Source organism: Babylonia areolata, chromosome 5 (genome assembly GCF_041734735.1).
Source record: "Babylonia areolata isolate BAREFJ2019XMU chromosome 5, ASM4173473v1, whole genome shotgun sequence".
NCBI lineage: Eukaryota > Metazoa > Mollusca > Gastropoda > Neogastropoda > Buccinidae > Babylonia > Babylonia areolata.
The window spans coordinates 40,978,886-40,995,871 of record NC_134880.1 but is presented as its reverse complement, the minus strand read 5'-3'; positions in this window follow the sequence as shown (position 1 = coordinate 40,995,871).

Below are 16,986 nucleotides of genomic sequence, written 5' to 3'. Positions count from 1 at the left end.
TGAATGTTCAGAAATACTGCACACTGTAAACGATGAATGTTCAGAAATACTGCACACTATTAATGATGAATGTTCAGAAATACAGCACACTGTAAACGATGAATGTTCAGAAATACTGCACACTGTAAACGATGAATGTTCAGAAATACTGCACACTATTAATGATGAATGTTCAGAAATACAGCACACTGTAAACGATGAATGTTCAGAAATACTGCACACTGTAAACGATGAATGTTCAGAAATACTGCACACTATAAACGACGAATCCTCAGGAAGACAGCAGCACTGATTGGGATGAATCTTCAGAAAGACTGCTGTAGTTCTGTAAACAGTGGATCTTCAAAAAAAGACAGCAGCACCACTGTAAACGATTAATCATCAGAAGGACAACAACATTAAAAACAGAGAATCCACAAGATTAGGAGCACCGTATACGATGAATGCGTGTGTGTGTGTGTGTGTCTCGGACTGGATACAAAAAGCACACCAATGTTTATCTATAATTCTCGAAAATAAAGAATTTTGTCTTGTGTGTGCGTGTTTTCTTCAGTTTAACGTCTATTCACTATAGGTGTTTTTAGACGGAGAGGAGTAAAGTAGTGTATAAAGGAAAGGGAATGCATGTGAATATTAGTGTTAAAAAAATAAAAAAATAAAAAAAAGTTCATGTTATGTATCAGAGGAAAAGTATATTATAAGAAAAAGTCTAAAGAGGTTGTGGTGTGTATTGAATGAGTGTGTGTGTAGGTGTAGGTGTGGGTGTGTGTGTTCTTTCACTTCTTTCTGTTCATTTGCCCAGCCCCCTCCCCCACCGCCCGCTTCCCCCACTCCATCCTCCTCCTTTCCACCACACATTCGACATCCGTGAACAAACCGAACATCACAAGTAAACCGAATATAAAACCAATATTGAACATCACTACGATGCTGTCAACATCACCAGGAACACACTGAACATCACCTTGAGCAAACTGAACATTAAAATGAACATAAATCTGAAAGATATCTAGCAGTGTTTGTAACAATGTCTTCATATTCTCCACTATTTGTAAACAATTCATTATTGTCTGGCAGTCGGCCTGAAATAAACCACAATTGGGCTGTAGCGTGGCCAATCTGTTGTTGAAATCCCCGCACAATAGAAAGTGAACGTCACCAAACTGCACGCAAGCAAAACGTGATTCAATTTTGTGTATATGATAAGCATGTGTTAAGTTTTTATAGAAAGGTGATTCGATGGGGAAATGTTGCAAGCAACAAGACAGACGCCACAGCCTGAACCAAAGAGTGAGTTAGCAAGTCTAACAGTATGGACTTGTTCACATCGCACATCCACCCAGGACACAAAGTTACGATATTTGCACCACGAGAACTTACGTCTTCTCGAGATCATTTTACAATAGGAGATGAAAAGCAGAAAAAAAATAGATCATCTTGTCTGGCAGGGAGAATTCACTATTAAGGAAATTTTCAAATATACATCGAAGATACTTACATATTCGAAGAAGTCAGGGTCAGAGAATTAAGTCCAAAGTCCATCAGTATTCCAGGACAAGTGTGTGGAGTGATGAGCTAGAGGTAACGCGTCCGCCTAGGAAGCGAGAGAATCTGAGCGCGCTGATTCGAATCCCTGCTCAGCCGCCGATATCTTCTCCCCCTCCACTAGACCTTGAGTGGTGGTGTGGACGCTAGTCATTCGGATGAGACGATAAACCGAGGTCCCGTCTGCAGCATGCACTTAGCGCACTAAAAGAACCCACGGCAACAAAAGGGTTGTTCCTGGCAAAATTCTGTAGAAAAATCCACTTCGATAGGAAAAACAAATAAAACTGCACGCAGGAAAAAAAATACAAAAAAAAGGGTGGCGTTGTCGTGTAGCGACGCGCTCTCCCTGGGGAGAGCAGCCCGAATCTCACACAGAGAAATCTGTTGTGATGAAATGAAATACAAGAAAGAAAGTGCACTGCGTGACTGGTTCACTGTACTTAGAACTGGGTTCAAATCCTGGGCATGTCAACTCGTCACGCTTGGTCGGATCTGTTGTACCTTCTACGTTGGGTGAGCTGGGTGGACGCCTCCGTTTAGGGTTCTAGGTGACAGATTTTCCAGTTGGGAGTGTTGCATCTGGGACCGTACAGGAGCTGTTGACTGGAGAGCTGCCGCTTTCTTTGCTGTGACTTCCTTTTGACACCCCTCTTTGTTGACCGCTGCTGGCACCATCATGGCGACTGACTGGGTTTTCAGAGTCGTTGCTGCGCTACTGCAGATGATCTGCAACAACCAGCCTTTTCCCTTTGCAGTAAACACGTAGACTCTTACCGCGATGTTTTCGGATCTGCACATTCTGTTTGTTGGGTCAAATCACCAGCAACCTGAATTTTTTTCTGTTTCAGTGACGTACGATCCTTGGCCAGCACGTCCATTTTTTCACGGCAACTGGTACACTTATCAGTCAGGGGGCGGGTGTGAGGGTTGGGTCATGCTTGGCTGCCGTTACTGCAATTTTTGGTTGTTGTTGTCCCACTCTGTCTGTACACGCACTATGCCGTCCACTGACCGTAATTATCCTGGTACTTTCAAGCACTCTACTACTTTGGCAGCACAAGACTTGAAGGTTTCATTTGGGGATTCAGCAGGTCCACAGAGAGAGAGAGAGAGAGAGAGAGAGAGAGAGAAGCAAGATAAAATTCGTTATTTTCGAGGATAATAGACGAGCACTGGCGCGCTTTTTTGTAACATCCAGTCCCCGAGGAGTCCGGAGCGAGAGAGAGAGCCGAAACACGCCATGTTTTTACACAGACTCACTTTGTGAACTGAAGCACTAGAGTCTGTCCAGCATTACAAGGATTTACTATCAGCACCCGACAGAAGACCAAGCCCAGTAATTGTCGCCAATGACCCCATGTTCTGTGAACGTAAACACAATTGCTTGCCACAGGCCATAGCACACCACTGCCAGCTCTTAACCACAATGACCGATGTGTAAATCTTGGCTGCCATCCAGCTGGCGGCCACTTACGTCCGTGACAGCGCTCTGTAAATTAATTGGACAAGTTTGCCTAGAACGGGAGCGATGGTCACGTGCATCAGTGATGAATTGAAGTTTCATCGGTAATGTGGCGATGGGGATTGTCGCGACGCATGTTTTGCTGTGTTTCTGATTTCCAGTTATAGAAATGTCAACATATGAAAGGGAAAGATGGAGGGGAATGACACACACACACACACACACACACACAGTGTGAGAGAGAGAGAGAAAGGGGGTGGGGGGAGGGGGCCCGGGGGAGGGAGGAACAGTGACCAATCATTCAATCAGCCGTGAACATGACATTTGAAATGGGGACACATGGCCTATCTTCTTTTGGGATTGAAATGAAGAAACAGATGAGAAAATAAAATAGGATATATTTAACAAAGAAATCATTTCTGTATGAGTTATATTCATGACAAGCAGGCTTTGCCCGTAAAACAAAACAAAACAAAACACACACACAAAAAAACAGATGAAGAATCAAAACAAATTTCACGCTTTCAGTTTAGTTCTGCATCGATACGTTTTGTTTGCTTAAGTTGTTAGCTTGGCGGGTGCTCTTTTTAAGCATTTCGGTATTTAGTGTTTTTTGAAGGGACTCTCAAACTAGGAGGCAAGATTGTACTGGCTCTTGGTACCGCAGCCTTGGGGGCTAGTAGGTCTTTGGGAACCAACCCAACGCCGACTGTCTTAAAGCCCTCTTGGCCGAGAGAGTGGGGGTGTAACTTAGGCAAGACACTCTCCACAATAACCAAATTCTAGCCCAGATATGACAGCAGTTGCCTCCTCTGTTCGTGGTCAGACACAAGTGTTCGCAGTAGACCAAGCAAGTCACTTCTTTTCACTTCTCTCAGCTGATGATTTATAAACGTTACATTTGGCTCGTATATTTGTATATTCTTCACAGCAAAATAAAAAGTGAAATGTATTTTATAAATAATTTCATATTTTTTACATGTTGGACAAATTCTTCTCAGCCGCCTTCGTGTATTATCACCAACACTGCTTGGCAGAGAGGCCCAACGTCTTCGTTCAGAAACGAGCCATTGAATCCGTGTGCCATTTCCTTGAGACCACGGACTAACGTCTCCATGGCTGCGTATCACTGTTGATCTGCAAAAAAAACATGTCCAGTGTTTGTTAGTTTCCATTTCAGAATGCCAAGTTTGGTGAAAGGATGCAATTATGCGTTCTTTAGAATCGGAAATAAAAAGTTTGCCATTTTCTACGCCCTGGTTGTTCCATACGAATTCAAATTCATTTATAAAAGGCACCTACTTTGCATAAAAACACTCTTTTATTTCCTAGTTCTGTGTTGTGTCATTAACGCATTAACATTTCATACGCCTGGCTATTATACTTATCGGCAGTTTATACCTAAAGCATATAATTTCTGTACCTGCCCGTTTTTCCATTGACCATCGTGTTAAAAGTATGCAGAGGAATATATTTAAAAAATCGTTTTACAGTCAGTGTATGTACCGTTTCTATGTCTTAATTTTCTATCTGTCTGGTCCATATGTTATCATTTGTTCAACTTGGGTATAAAATAATTTCCAAAAGATTGCTGGGTCAGCAGGCTAGAATTGACTTTACTCCGTGATTTTGATATGTCAGAGAGAGCGGGGGGGGGGGGGGGGGCTTTTAAAAAAACAACAACAAAAAAAAACGCTTTGAGACTTTTAATGTCATTGGCCATGAGCATCAACATGCTTTCAATTTATAACAAACCATTATAATGAACGCATGAAATGGTGAAGGCAAATAATGAAACAAAACAAAGTTCCAAGTCATTACCCTTTCCTGCCCTCTCCCCTCTCTTCCCTCACACCCACCAGCTTTGTCCGCCCATCATCAAACCCCAAACAAAAGCAATGTGCGGGCGCATGTGCAATTTCGCTCTGCATTGCATACGTATTGTAATATATACCCATGTGTGTGTTTGAATGTTGTCGATTTCTCTTCGTCAGGGTTTCCTGTTACTGCATTCTTCTCCCATTGTGTCTTTCTTTCCACTCCAGCCGTCTCTTTCTTATTTTCATCATTTCATTATCTCTTTTTTTTTTCTTTTTTTTCTTTTTTTTTTTGTCTTCATCTTTTTTCTCTTTTTCCATCTCATCTCCCCTTTAACATTCCTTCTTCTGCCTCATTATCTTCTCCTTCCTTTCGCGTTTCAGTTTCTCCTCTTTGTTACACGTTCCCTGTCTATACAAGCTTTAAGGGGAGAGGAGGGGGGGGGCTCATAGAATTGACCTTCTATATGTTGTCGAAAGCGGTGTACGCCCACAATTCTGAAATTTGAGCGAATGAGGGGTCGGCTTGGTTTTTAAGTCATTTTTGGTGGCTCCGTTTCATAATTGAGCGATTATAGCTACAATAAAATACGAAGGATGGTTTTGTCGATGAGTTGGACCACATGCTCGCATAGTTTTTTTTATGGAGTTTAAAACCGGTCTGGGCGAGGATTTCTCCAATGGCTGTGAGGGGAAACCAAACCAATAAACCCATGTATTATACCACTTGGAGACAGGTGAATAACAGGTACAGAGAAACAAATTCAGAAACGTCCTCAGAAAGCGAGCTCCCTGGCCGGGTTTCATGAGGCGATCTTTTCAGCGCTAAGTTTGCTTAGAAATAAGAATGTTCCTAAGTATATGGAATTTACCGTGGAGTTTGGAACATTCTTAATGATAAGTAAACTTAGCGCTGCTAAATTCGCTCATGTAGCCCACCCCTGGTCTGTTTATTTGCCGTTCATTTAATGTTCACACATTACGACGACGGTCCAGGAAAATGCAAGCACACATGGCCTTTATTCCAGGCTGCACAATGCCATTTCGACTGGAACAAGAGAGAGAGATTATTTAAAGCAGCAGTGCTTCTTTCAGCAGTTTGTCGTTTAATATTTCGGATTTTGAAGATAGAAACTGTGGAAATTGCTGGCAGGATCTCCAGTTTCAGCGAGGTTATGTGCGTGCGTGCGTGTGTATATGTTTACTCTGTGCGTGTGTACACACACACTCTCTCTCTGGGTGCAGGTGTGTGTTTGTGTGTTCACTCGAGTGAATCTGTGCGTGCAAGTAGGTGGGGGTGGGGGGAGGGGTGGGGGGAGCGGAGAGAGATATGTCATGGCCATGTAAAGATGATTACCAAATCACATTGCAATCTCTCCTTTGGATGTTACAGGCGTGAGCGGAACCGCAAAGCAGAAGACGAGGTGCAGCAACGCTTGACAGGTAAGTCACGGTTAGTTTTGGCACGTGATCACCGTGATGTGTAACCCCTGTATGGGAATAGTGTCACTGAATGTACTGATATGTTCACCTGTGCGCCCCATTATATTGTTGTCATGACATTCAGATTTTTCCTTTCGGTGAAGGTCATTGTGACATCACTGCAAATACCGAGTTAGCCTGTTTGAATTGCGCACTGATGTGAGGGGAAACATTGCATTTAAAAACTCCTCTTGACTGAAATGCTAATTCCACAAAGAAAAAGCTGTTGTTCAAGCGCTGGCGCGTGTGTTTGTGTAATGTGGATTGTGTATCAATGCTGATCCGAATACAGTTAAGTTTGAGCATAACCTGGCCTTGTTACTGGAATTGGGAGTCCTCAATCCAGCTCCCACAAGCGGCCGTTTCTTACTAAAAGTATCACATCTGCGTTGTTTTTTTCTGTCTGAATCTTCTGCCCTGTCCTACAAGTTGTAGCAGTGGTGCTTCGTGCCTTTTCTTCTCCATCATTCCACGGATTAGCAGATGACGAACAAAGTGAAAACCCTGCCAGGTCTACAATGAGTTCGATAAGGTAGCGAGAAAAGTTATGATCGCCACCAAGCAGCAGCATGCACAGATGTTTAATTAGCATACAGCTGTGTTTTGTCTTTCGAATTGGAATCGTTCCGAATTACAAACAACTAACCAAATAAACAGACAGTTAAAGCAAGCAGACAGAAACCAGTGTAGTTCTCAGGTGTCATGCACCAGTATCCATTCGCTTTGACCTTTCTGTTCCAACATTTATCTTCATTCAGAAAAAAAATTATGAGAGATTGATTTTCAGAAGAGTGGTTTCGAAATTTCAGTTATTTGTAATTCCTTCACACACACACACACACACACACACACACACACACACACACACACACACACACACACACACACACACACATATATATATATATATATATATATATAGAGAGAGAGAGAGAGAGAAAACCAGAAAGACATCCACACAAATCAGTGTACCGGATTTTCTGTTTCATCGGTCAAGGAATGCGGGGATGTATACATTAACTGTCATAGGGGGGATACTTTGAACAGAATGATGTGCAAACACAAGCAAGTGTATGTAAATAGATAACCCGTTTGTTATATCGTAAACGGCTGTGGGGGAAAGAACCGCTTGAAAACTTAAAGTGAGATGTTTCCGATTTGGGAATACACTGAAATGCGCAGCGTGGCATAAAAATAATGTAAAGAGTGAAAGAAGTCTGGCTCATAAGCTCTACAGCATGACAATTATCTCGGCACCAGCTGTAATTCCCATTTGTCAGTCTGAGTCGAAGCACAGACGACAAGTGATGGAAGCAGTGGCAGCTGGAACTCCTCTTAAGTACAAAGTATGGCGACAGCTGTGATGAGGCAGCCCGTGGACGTCCGTCTGTCTGCCGACAAGCAGATGACCACAAGTCACAAGAATGAAGAGCGACCCTTGACCGCCAGTTCTCTGGAGACTGTCACAGACATTGTACGTCCCACAGCCAGTAATTGTCTTGGCCACGGGTTGGCCTGACCGCGTCGCACGTGCAGGGCATTGGGGAGAATGGGGAGTTTGTTGTCAACAGGTTTGATTAAGCCGTTGAGGCGAAGGTTGGGGGGGCGAGGGGTGGGGGGTTTATGAGGGTCAGGTCAAGGGAAGGACAGGGTAGGATTTCCTTTTGCCGATATGTGTGTTTGTATTTGTATCTGTATCTATCTGTCTGTCTGTCTGTCTGCCCACCCCTCCGCCTCTTCCCCCCACCTGTGTGTGTGTGTGTGTGTGTGTGTGTGTGTGTGTGTACGAAAGAGAGATGGAGAGAAAGAGAGTAAGGATACAAATTATCAATCCATTCCTGATATATAAACTATATGCATATATTCTGCATTAGTCTTTAAAAAAAACTTTTTCGGATATTTGGAACTGATTTCTTCTTCTTCTTCTTCTTCTTCTTCTTCACACTTAAGAGCCTGAGTCTGCACATTGTTTCCCCGTCCAGCCTGCAACGTCAGTCCATTTTTTTCTGCCTTCTTTTCCGTCTCCCTCCCTCAACAGCTCAGTGGAAGGTCGGTTGTTTTTTTGCAGGGCCATTGGATTTTGTTGCATGGACAATCAAACGTGAACTTATTCTCTTGACTGATGTCATCAGATCTTCACATTGTCCAATATGCTGCTTGATGTTTGATGCACTTGTTCATTGGAATCTGATGTTTAGTATCTTGCGATAGCACCTCATTTCCATGGCTTAGATTCTCCTTCCCAAATCAGTCGTGAGGGTCCAAGTCTGGCATGCTTATAGGGAAAGGGTTGGCCTATACCAGGTCACGCAGGAGCTCGGTCTTACATGTCATGGAATGGTCTTTCCATACAGTTTTCAGTCTTCAAAGTGCTGATGTTGTCTATGCGCTACTTTCGAAGTATATATCATCGAATGAGAAAAACCTTTTCACCAAACCGAATTTTGTCCAAATGGCGATCATAAAGCCTCAAAGCCAAATACAGAATTTTAGTTTGTTATAGATGCAGTGTCGCAACAACAATAAAAAGATGGATCTATAGATTCATTTATTCCTTTTTGAATTCTATATATGTTTTAAAATGTTATGCATGCTTACTTTCAAAAGAATTGCGGATATTGTTTATGAGCTTATTTCTTTCTGTTCATTTACTTATTACATCACGTCAATTATTGCTTATTTGTCAAGGAACCGTCGTTGAGTGAAAGAAGTCTGTGAGTAGATAAAGAAATGGATAACCCAGAAAGGGGATTTTTTTTAAATTAAAACTTTCATAAACTTTTAACTTGACTGCTTAGGAATGTTTGAAAAAAGTGCGTCTGTTGAATCAGAAAGATCAATAAGTTTTCTTTGTTTCGTGTTACTGCTGTGTGCATTCCGGAACGTAATGTCTAATCGTTGACTAAAGAGAGTGAGAGAAGAGATATAATAAAAGGAAAAAGAAAAGCTTCATTTTTGCCTTCAGTCGTTTAGATGACTCAACAAAGAGATAACAACGTGGGAAAGTGGACCTTTTCTTTATCTGTGCATGTGACTGAAAATGTTGAATAACCGAACTTTTCACCCCTATTCGTTGGGTGAAAGTGATGATCCTACTGAGAGTGAACACAGAAAGATCGCGAAGAAATTTTTAAAAAAAGAAAAAAAGATACAGCTTATGATATCGATAAAATCAGGGAAGGCTTGCAGTATTGGATGCACTTCAGAGCTATGTACATATAACTTTTTATGTGTCCCTTCATTGTGTGTTCCCGTGGTGAAATATGTGGCACAGCACGGGGATAATGTGAATCCATTGCCACATGTTACGATCTGAAGGCACAGGGTTGACATTTCAACATGCTGAAGTCAATGCGCTTGCATCCACGTGGTTACTTTTTCTCTTTTATCGCTTGTTCATTTGGTTTTTCTGTCGGGCTGCCTTTCTCTTTCTTTCGTTAATTCTCTTTTCTTTGCTACTTGGTCTCTTTCCTTTTCGTTCGTTCTTTTCTTTTATTTCTTTTTAACGTTCTTTCTTTCCTTCTGTTTTTTTCTGTCTGTCGCCTGTTTCGGATCTTTATTTGTGTCAGTTTTTCCCGCATTCTTTTTAGTCTCGACTTGTCTATCTTTCTTTTACCCCATAATTTCATTCTTTTTTTGTGCTCGTAGTGTTTTTGTTTTGTTTTTTAAGACTTCCCTTTACGTCACACGAATTTCGACAGAATTTCATCGACCTTTAGTTGCATACGTGACCTTGTAGAGAGTTATATTGAAAGTCAAAGTCACAGTGCACGCAATGTAGGTTCATACAGGTAAGCCGCTGTACGTCTCGCATGGATGTTAGTCAGTTGCAGACACGTCTTCTGAATTGGATCCGAAGACTTGACCGTAAAGCATCGAACGTGAAGTCCTACATTACTATCCTGAGATCAAGAACCTATTTTAACGGCTATGTCCGTGCATTGATGAAACGATATTACCATAGTAGATATTGTAACCTGTTTCCAGTGGGGTTTTTTTTTCAAATAGTGTTATTGTACTCTATGTTGATACGTATTCAGAATTTGACGTTGATGTGCAGCTTTCTTGCAAGCAGGAACCTAGTTTAATGGCAATGTCCCTACACAGATGAAACGATATTACCATCAGCAGATATTGTAAACCATTTCCAGTGATTTTGTTTGTGTGTATGTGTTATTGTACTGAATTTTAAGTTGACTTGCAGCATTCTTGCAAGCAGGAACCTAATTTAATGGCAATGTCCGAGCACGATGAAACGATATTACTGTAAGTATAGTAATTCGGGGCAAGAGGACCCCCTTGAGCGAGACGTCCGATTTCTCTTCTTGTTGAAGCCACAACACTTCGTAACCAAGTGTAAACGATAGAGGCCCAACCACGCTACAACATATCCCAAGTAATCGAAAATAGAAACAAACAATTATACGTAAGAGGCGATCAACTAAAAAAAATTTTGGCCTTCTTGCCCCATACGTGGGGCAAAACGTCCTTGCGTGAGGGGCAAAGCGCTTGGTGTGGGCGTTTTGCCCCCATATTTCGGGCGTTTTGCCCCTCGATCTAATTACAAACTCAATACTCAAAAAGGTATAAATCACGTTGCATTTAGATTGTAACTGGCGTACTTCAGTAAACTGGCAGTGTTTATAGCTTTATTCCTCTCTCTCTTTCTGTGTCTCTCTCTCTCTCTCTCTCTCTCTCTCTCTCTCTCTCTCTCTCTCTCGCTCTCTTTCTCTCCCCCACACTCACCGTCACACAGCCTTCATTCTTTAAGCTTATCACTCCACCTCCAGTAATCACATAATCACGTTCTTAGTCCAGACAATTATGTTGTAATCACGTCAAAAGCAAATTCTTCAATAAGCATGGTCAACAAAACTGGCTGCAAACCTCCCCCTCCCTCTCTGTCTATCTGTCTCTATGTGTGCAAGCTTCAGAATTCAGGTTTGCAAATCAGTCAGTGTCACTAGAATCGCAGTTAGGTCATTCAAACTTGACAGATCTAGGGGTACGTTCTTCATGCACCCATTGGAGGCACACAAGTTGCTGCACACACTCCATGAGGAACTGTGCGACTGTATGGGTGAGGACTGTAAGTATAAGCTTATTCACAGATCGACATAAGTATACAGTTGGACCAACAACAAAGTGAGAGCTGTATCATCAGTGGTTTCTCCAATGCAGTGGGGAAATCACTTACAGCTTAAGGACGATGACTCTCAAACTAGGAGGCAAAATTGCATTGGCTCTTAGTGCTGCAGCCTTTGGGGCTAGTTGGCCTTTGGGAACCATCCCAACGTCGACTGTCCTAAAACCTACTTGGCCGAGAGAGTGAGGATGTATGTAACTTGGGCAAGACACTCTCCACCATAATAAAGTTCTAGCCCAGATAGTCAGGACTGCTGTTGCCTCTGCTGTTCTGATGGTCATAGTCGGAAACGACAAAATACGTGGCTGACGATATAAACAGATTATTAAACAGGACCAGTCCTCTTCTTCCTCGTTCACCTCTTCCAGTTTTCTTTGGCGGTTCTTCCAGATTTCTTCCTTGTCTCAACCGTGCTGCTTAGGTGACATTTATTTCCTGGAAGAAGTCTTCTTTGCCGAATGACTTGCAGTGTCATCTAAATTCATTCACCAGACAGTTTCAGGTCAAGACCGGTGTCAGGCAAAACTGCCTGTTTATGTTTTTATTCCTACTTGTCAGTGATTGTATTCTGAAAACATTAACAGAACAGAGAAGAAACAATGGACACTGTGAAACCAGATGGATGACCTGGACTTTGCGAATGATCTTTCCCTGCTGTCCCATAACAAACAGGAGTAGCGGACACCACATCACCTCATCAACATCCACAGGGACAAGATCGAGATCATTAGAACAAATGCAACCAGTGCTGAGCCAGTCACACTGGAAGGTAAGATACTGGATGAGGTGGAATCATTCACTTATCTTGGTAGCACCGTCAACAAACAGGACGGCGCAGATGCAGATGTCAAAACAAGCATTGTCCAGGCCAGAGCAGCCTTAATACAGCTCATGAACATCTGGAGCTCCAGAGTGCTGTACAAATAAACTGAAAAATCGGTTTCTCAGTTCCAACGTGAAGTATGTGCTGTTGTATGTTATTGGGTGATGGAGGATGAAAAAAGACTACATTTAACAAAGTGGCGATAATCATCAACAGCTGTCAAAGAAGAATCCTCCAGATCCACTGGCAACACAAGATCAGCAACGTCGACCTATGGAAGAAGACACTATTGTCAGCTGAAAGGAACTGGACGAAGAAACTGAGGATGGATCAGGCAAATGCTACGACGAAAATCATCATAAAGCATTGCCAGACAGGCCCTAAAATGGGACCACCAAAGCAAGAAAAAGATATGCTGACCGAGAAACACTTGACGAAGACACATCCATGCAGACACCACTAAGATGGGCCTTACCTCGAGCCAGACAGAGGCAAGGACACAGCTAGGAGAGGGGATTGTGGTGACCTGTTGACGGCCTACACTCCAGAAGAAATGAAAGGCCTCAGGAAGTCATTTTTGCCTGTTTCTCGAGAATGTTTGCTTTGTACGGTGGAGATGTTTTGATGGCCGCTGATTCTGCTTTTTGTATACCCACTGGCCTGTTGAATGTCAGTTTTTGGAGAGGAAGAATGGTCCTGATCTGCTGACTGGAACACAATGAAAGCCCAGATCCTACATGTGGTTATGGGAATGGTTAGCCATTTGTTGATTGTTCTGAAGGCAGTGTATCCGCACGTAAACCTCCCCCCTCTTCTCTCTCACATACACGCACGCATGCATGAATGCACTATGCCTTTTACGGTATAATAAACTACCTTTGAACAGCATAGCTCGCATTGGGAAACCAATGGTGAACCCATTCTTTGTCCAGTGTGACAGATGCGATATGAAAGACGTAAGCCTTTTTTGTCCGCCCAAGATACACACTCTTGAGTAAAGATGTATGTTCCCCACTATCATTACAGATTCCGTTCAAATTTCCAGTCGCTCTGCTTAAACTCATCGGATGGTAGAATTATTATATCAGGAATTCTATAACGGAATGCATACAGATCGTAACTATGTAACTGTAAGGTTACCTCTAGCAATAAAAAAGCACATATGTATAGTGCGCATTTGAATACTGAAAACATTGATTACCCTGTTGTTGCTATCGTCTACCCCTTTGTTCAAATGGGTCTTATGGCCTGTAATTCTGAATATTTCTCCTTTTTTTATATGTTGTATGCATGAATGCACAAGTACAGCAATGCTGCTTTAAACTATCAAGAAAAACACTTGAAGAAGTCAGAGAGAAGCACAAAGAAAGACTTCACCATCTTTTCCAAATCACAGGGGGCAAAACGCCCAATGAAGGGGCAAAACGCCCACTGGTAGGCGCCTTGCCACAACACCTCGTAGGCGTTTTGCCCCAGTTTGAAAACAATTAGATGATAGAATTTCCAGGAAAAAGCAGATAAATTGGTTTCAGCGCTTCGAATGAAGAACAGACACTGGTATCGAAATTTCATCAGCATTAGTTTTACAAAAATCAAGATGAAAATAATCAAATGCATGTGGAAAACATGGCTGACTTCTGAATGGCCTCCGTGTTGGGGTGTATTTTCCCGGCTGTCAAGCGGAAACGGTAAAGTGTCATTGGCTCGCTGTGTACCATTGATCACCGATATTTTGGGGGTGGGCGTTTGACCCCGACTGGGCTTCTTGGATGTTGTAACCCATTTCCAGTGGTATGTTTTAGTGTTATTGTGCTCAGTTTTGATTCTTATTCAGTAGATAACGTGCAGTTTTCTTGCAAGGACCGAAAAATCATCTACAATAATGCGTTCATTCTGTTTTTGCCAACCAGAAAGTCGTTCTTTCTGTTTTGGCCCCGGGCACCACGCAAAGGTGAAAAAACAGTTTTGTTTGAATAAATCACAGAATTTAGTGTACTAAAATAGGACATTACACAGTTTTGTTTGAATTGGTCACAGAATTTAGGACACTAAAATAGTACATTACCAGAAGACGTTACCAACATCGAACGTACACAGTTAATGTTTCAGTCAATTCCGACCACAGAGATGTTGGACTTGGAGGACACATTACCGTTCTTGTCGGGGAATGCCTGTAAATAGATCGCGGTTGTCTATAATAATCCCGCCATGTGTAAAGTGTTGTTTTCATCTGTATGTATGAGTCTCGGTGAACAGATAAGCACGGTATAATTACCTGTTAAATGTTCGTTCTGAATTCCTTGTAAACTGTCTTGACTCTATGTGTGTGTGTGTGTGTGCGCGCGCGCTTCCGTGCGTGCGTGCGTGTGTGTGTGTTTTCGGGCTATTATGCAATCTTCTTCTTCTTCTTTTTTAATCCGGATTAGGGAATATACATCGTCTTTAGTGTGTTAAGTGTCAGTCGTAACGGAATATACACTTAATTTTGTGTGTTATAATTGTTTCGTTTCTTTACCATTTTGATTTGTTTCGAAGTCTTTCGTCATAAGAGCTTTGTTTTGCCAAACTTTAAAAAAATAGTTTGTCTGGGATCTTGGTCTAAGAAAATGAAAAGAACTGAAATGAAATAGGAATAAGTATCACTGACCTTTAGCTGAGGCTGTAAAGTTTCACAAGGGAAATCACTTTTGACGAAATTAGATATGCTTGTAACGCAGTGCAGCGCAGAAACCTGAAAGTATCTCTGGAACAAGATTGCACTGTTCCTTTTTATTTTTACGCAGATGTGGGGAAGCGTATATGGGATCGGTCCTCTCGCTTTGACACTGTGAAACTGAAACTGAACAAGATTGAAATCCTCAGATCTGTTCAGGGATACTGGATATTACCAACTGATAGAGGGTGTGTGTGTGTGTGGTGGGGGGGAGGGGGGGGCTATGCTTCTGAAGGAGCAAACCGGATGAAGTCAGTGATAAGATTGGAATGTGTTTCGTTTTTACCTTTATATATGCACTCTTTTATTCTGCTCACCTCATTTTTGTTTGTGCTGATGGAGGGGAGGGCTGGGGGGGAGAGGGAGGGGGTGTGCTACATAATATACAAGTCCGCATTTATGATTCATCAATAAGCACGCATTTGGAACTGAAATAGCAAATGCTTTACAAGCTTTGCTTGGTCAGAGGCAGACAGAAACGTGCGTTTTAGGGCGTGGGATCTTTGAGCTATGTGCGTTTATGGAATCAGCAGCCATCAACGTCTACGAATTGTAAGGAACGCAGGAAAAAAACAAACCAAAAGACAACAACAACACAATACCTCGATACTTCGTAATTATAAAAACTGAAACAGCATGACTGGGTGCGTTGCCCCAGTTACTGAAGTGATGAAAGAGGATCGCTGAGACGCGTTGTGGCGTGTCGCTGTGTATCCAGTATGCACATGTCTGGTTTAAACACGATTTTATTCCCCAAAAGCAAACGACAAAGACGTTGCAAACACACAGGGCGGTAACTAGCAGATGCTTGCAGTTTGCTCTGTGAACAACAGATGCACACATTCAATTCAAAACAACACAACGGCAGCATCACGAAACGCGCGAATTATGAACAACGTCAAATTTGAATTAAAACTTCGGAAGGGTCTGAAAGAAAAAACACACACATGTGCGCGCGCAAAGAGGGATGAATGGAGGGAGGTAGAGAGGCTGTATGTATTACTGCCCTTTGGCGAGAGCAGTAAAATATCATACCAGGAATATTTAACGACTAAATATGATAGACATAAATGCATTTTGGCGCAGTGCAAAACAAACGAAAACCTCGAAAATAACGTTCAGTTGTATAAGTGTTTTTTTTCTTCTTTTTATACTTTATTTTATTTTTTTAATATCTGTGAGATGTAAGAAACGCAGTCAAAAACACATGGTAATTAGCAAAAATGAACACTATATAATGACTACCAAGTTAAGTGCTTTGTGGGCTTCAGGCCTGACACCTTAAGTTTTCCGAAGCAGGGTAAAGTCTTAAGAACTTAACCCCGGCTAACACGGATATCAAACTACAGAGTCCGCCTTTTCACTGTGTCCAAACATAAATTTTGGAGGAATGTGGCAGAATAGCTAAGACAGTTGTCTGCCAGTACAGTGTCCATGAGGGTCTTGGTTCGATTCTCTGACAGGTACATGTAAATATGCACGCACTGAAGGCCTGACTAGCACGTTGGGTTATGCTGCTGTCAGACATCTGCTTAGCAGATGTGTATAATGTATGGATTAGTCCGAACACCGTGACGCCGCCTTCAATAACTGAAAGTCAAAGCATGAACCTCTCCATCTTCCTCCCAACACCTAGCCTTCCCCCCTCCCCCCCTTTTTTTTCACGAGGCTTGAAAGTACAGAGAGGTCAGGTAGGCGGGAGGTGATTTGTGTGATTGGTAACTTTAGAGTGATGTCACACTCAGTTCTTTAAAAGGGCGTGTCAGAATGTGAACGTTGATGTTTTGTGTTGGGGAGGGGGGTGTTTAGTGTTAATATTTTACTTAGTTTATGGAGCACGGTGTGTCTCAAAAGGCTTGCATGGATTATGACTCGCTTTTTGTGGTTGTTTCTAAAGAAGGCGTGTGGCCTTCACTCCATCTGTCATGGAGGAATAATAACAGGATCGCCATGATAAACTTGTGGTGTACTGCTTTGCAGCTGTTGTGTCTCTTG